Source organism: Lactuca saligna, chromosome 1, assembly GCF_052625555.1.
Source record: "Lactuca saligna cultivar CGN05327 chromosome 1, ASM5262555v1, whole genome shotgun sequence".
Lineage (NCBI taxonomy): Eukaryota > Viridiplantae > Streptophyta > Magnoliopsida > Asterales > Asteraceae > Lactuca > Lactuca saligna.
The window spans coordinates 94,131,057-94,135,477 of record NC_136417.1 but is presented as its reverse complement, the minus strand read 5'-3'; positions in this window follow the sequence as shown (position 1 = coordinate 94,135,477).

The following is a 4,421-nucleotide window of genomic DNA, read 5'->3' as shown; positions in this document are numbered from 1 at the left end:
TGGACCAAGTATGAATCCTATCAAGGACATTAAGGAAAAGTTTCCATGTCTACGAGTGGGTATTCTGCCATTTAGAGGAGCGCAACCCCAATAGTACTGCTAAGAAAGCTAATTTCGGGACGAAATTTCATCTAACGGGGGGATGATGTGACAACCTGAAATTGTTTGCCTTGTAAAGTCAAGTCAATCAACCTTAAGTCAGACTCGCTCCTACTATTATTTAGCACTATTTAGAGTTTGTTTGAGTGTTTTAAGCCTAGTACATTCAAGGAATGAGTGTTAGGAACTACCTGTTAGGTTCACTGTACAACATTCAAGCCCTAAACTCCATATCATGTGGAGTTTACGGCCGTACACTCAACCAAGGCTGAAAACTCTCAACTATATATATATATATATATATAAGGGCACTTGATTTTCCTCATTTTTTCCTTCTTTGGCTGAAATCTCTTCAAATTCTCTCAAGTATCATCAAGTTCTTCATCCAAATCCCCCAAAAACGTAATTGTTCTTCACTCTAGTTGTTGTTATCCTTCTTAATCATGCATTAACCTCATGATTCATCCATGAAAACATCTTTTGGCTAGATCTTCAACTTTCACCTAGAACACCATGAACACACACTTGTTCTTGGTGTCCGAAAACTCATCAAAGGCCCTCAAAAGTGTGAGCATTCCATCTATCATCTGGTAGTACATGTTAAACACTAGATCATAGCCTTGAAACATCACCAAACTCAACATCAAAGAGAGTTTACGGCCAGAAGTTTACACCATGCCTGTAAAAACTTGTAGTTGTCATGATTTGAGCCTCAAACACTTCTAGACCCTTTCTAACCCTTGGAACACTTGAACCTTTGAAACGCCTTGCCTTTAAGACCTTAAATAAGACCATTTGGTGATTTTACAGCCATCTACTTTATGGTGTGGCCGTAAACACCTCAACACCTTTCATTTAGTTGGTTTTTCTCATCCTTATGTAGAGCAATAGTCCCTCAAGTTTCCATGGCATTCAAGAACCCTCTTATGAACCTATTACCATGATTTTACGTCCATAAACTCCATGGCCGTAAACTCCTCACTGTGGCCGTACACTCCCTTAGTTCAATCACATGTGATTCCAACACTTGGTCAAAGTGTTCTCTAGTCCCGTGAGGTGTTTCCTTTCATTTGGTTACTTCTAAACACTATATTTATGTCAATATATGCCATTATATGTCATATAGAACTCGTTAAGTCTCGGGACTTCATTTATGGAACTTCTTATCCTTACGCACATATTCGTTTGAATCACCCACATCAGGTGAGTTCATACCCCATAATGAATCTTTTAACTGTTTTAAATCCTTTTAAGGGGAGTGGGATACAAGTTGAGCATAATGATAATTGTGTAAATGTTTGTTATAAACATCTTTCAAAAGATTTCTTTTGTCTTTTATAAGTGATCAAAACATTTCAAAAACTCTTTTAATGTTATGTTACTTCATAGTTTAACAAAACTCCATTTTTAAAGTACAAGGATAAGTTAGTAGATAAATGATTCTTTTCAATAATAGTTAAAGTAAAATACTAGTAAACTATAAGGGGTATAGTTTAGGGGTTCAGTTCATACAAAAATACTGTAGCGGAAGGAACATACTAAGATACTATAACAGAACGAACATACTAAGATGCTATAGCAAGGAACAACTACCAGATCTAATTAGACCAATGAATCACTAACTCATTGTTCAAAACAAAAGGTGATAGTTAAATTGGGTATACACGATTACATAACATTAATGTGGATTACATGACCTATCAATTGGTTTGCTGAAGTTGCGTTTGGTTCCCAGAATCTCTTGACAGGGAGAGCGTATAGTATGGGTACTAGCCTTCACATTATTACCTTAATAAAACAATCATGTTTTAAAGGAAATCAGTATGCCAGGATGTCAATTTAAAAGACAACTGAGTACTTACATTTTCCCATTACTTTCATAAAGCGACAGTTCCACTTGAAAGTTAATGCAAGCTATTTTCGAGTCAAGATAGTTATAAACTAGTGAAAACTTACATTTTACAAACGACAATCAGAACAGTCGAGTCTAGTACATTCAGGAGAAAGGGACCATAAAGCTAACCTTATGATTCCATAATGTATACATCAAGGGATATATACTAATAGGATCCGACAGGTAATAGGATGTGTGCTTTCCGCTTCATTTCCCGTTCGTTGTTTGGTTGTGGGCTTAGAGCGGATTCACCCAACCTATTATCCATCCGATCTTAGTTATATATATGTTCCGTATATACTAAGTCATCATAAGGGGTACCAGGTATGGGTCATGTCATAGGACACTAATTCAATGCACAATTTTCTAGTACAAAACATACTTTACAAATAGAACTTTTTATATACAAAAGTAGAAACTTACCAGTAAAGGGTTTAATCCAATTTATTAAACCAGTATAACTTAAAGGACCTTAGGTGATTAATTCTATAATTCTATAGATAGTTAGATGTGTATCTTGCACCTCATTTCCTGTTCCTTGTTTGGTTGTGGACTTAGGGCAGATTCACACAATTAACTATCTATTTAATATTAGATTATATATAGCTAGTATAACCTAAGAGATTATAGATGGAACCACTGTGGTTACTATTATTATTATAAGAAATAAGGGTTTTCTTAAAGAATATTTTCATCAAATATAAAAGAAGTATTACAGTTAAGTCCGTGAGTACCAAGTAAATACACCAGGGTTATATACAATAATGATCTAACAACCAATGGGATGTGTTCCATCCGCCTCATTTCCTGTTCCTTGTTTGGTTGTGGGCTTAGGGTAGATACACACAATCGATTGTTTGTTTACTTTGAGTTTTATATAACTTGTATCCATTTAGTACTCTTTAGAAAGGATTGTAGAGTCATTTTTACTTATCTTTCATCAAAGCATGAAATATAGGATTTTCTGGAGGAACAGGTGAATTTTTTTAAACATAACTTACAACTTACTACAACTTTCTACAACATAGTTACATCACTAAAATCTTATGAACTCAACAACTTAATTGCTTATCAACTCTTTCAAAATAACTTGTATTCTCAGGAAATTAGTAGACAGGTGCTCGCCTTGGGAATTCAGAAGATGGAGCAGTATGGCTCCAAGTCTTGTTTTATTACTTATATATGTATTCTATGTTTTGTGAGCACACACATTGTAAACACTTTCTTTCTAATGAAATGGTAGTTTATTACTTTGATTACTATGATGCATGTCTTGTGATACTAAACATGACGTCCTCCACCCCCGAACGTTTCCGCCATTCTGGTTTTGGGGTGTAACAGTAACGACAACAGTTCCTTCTATAATCACCTAATTTATACTAACTACATATAACCTAATATCGAATGGACAGTTGAATGTGTGAATCTGACCTAAGCCCACAAGCAAACAAGGAACGGGAAGTAAGGTGGAATTCACACATTCCACTGCCTATCGGATATTATTTATATATAATTCTGATGCATAAGCTATGGACTTGTAGAATTATCCATTAAAGGTATTTTATGTTATACTAGTTTGATAATAATTATTAAACCTTTTGTAAATAAGTTCCTACTTCCAATTACTCTATTATAAAATATTTATTTTAGTAATAATTGTTATTTTTTTTAGAAAGTTCTATCTAAAACTGTTTACCTTTGAAATAATGATGTTTACAATAGAAAATACTATATTTTCTATATAACCAATTTGTAGTGCTAATCGTTCCAAGATCAAAAATCACAAGTATAATTACTATACTTACTTTAATAATATCTAGTTTTGTTGAATAGTTACAATAGCTGAAGACTTGTTTGACATGTAAACCTGATGTGACGATACTACCCTTCTATGATCACTTAATACATACAAATTGTATATATTTGAGATCGAACAGACATTGAAATTGTGAATCTACCCTAAACCCACAACCAAACAAGGAACAGGAAGTAAGGCGGAAGTCACACATTCCACTGTCTATCGGACTTCAATTTTATCTAACCCTATTGTATATATTAAGTAATCATATAGTTAATATTCCTTGAGATTGTTCATGAAAAAGAATAATACTATGTAAATATGTCGTTCTTATCTCCTTGTGAGTTCTTATAACCATACTAATTGATACGACCTGAATCGGACGCCAATATCATTTATGACGATTGTCACCCGCAGTCCTGCCGGTGCAACTGTAGCTAACAATAGAGGCGAGGGATTGTTGGTCCCATATAGATCTATACACAAACTCACACTCTCCCTCTAGGAGGCTCTAGTTCATAAGGGTAGACTTCCACTAGTACTTTTGTAAGTACATGAAGACATGTCTCACGAACTATATTAAAGATTTTACAAGTGATAATGCAAAAAACCTTTTTATAAATAACAAGT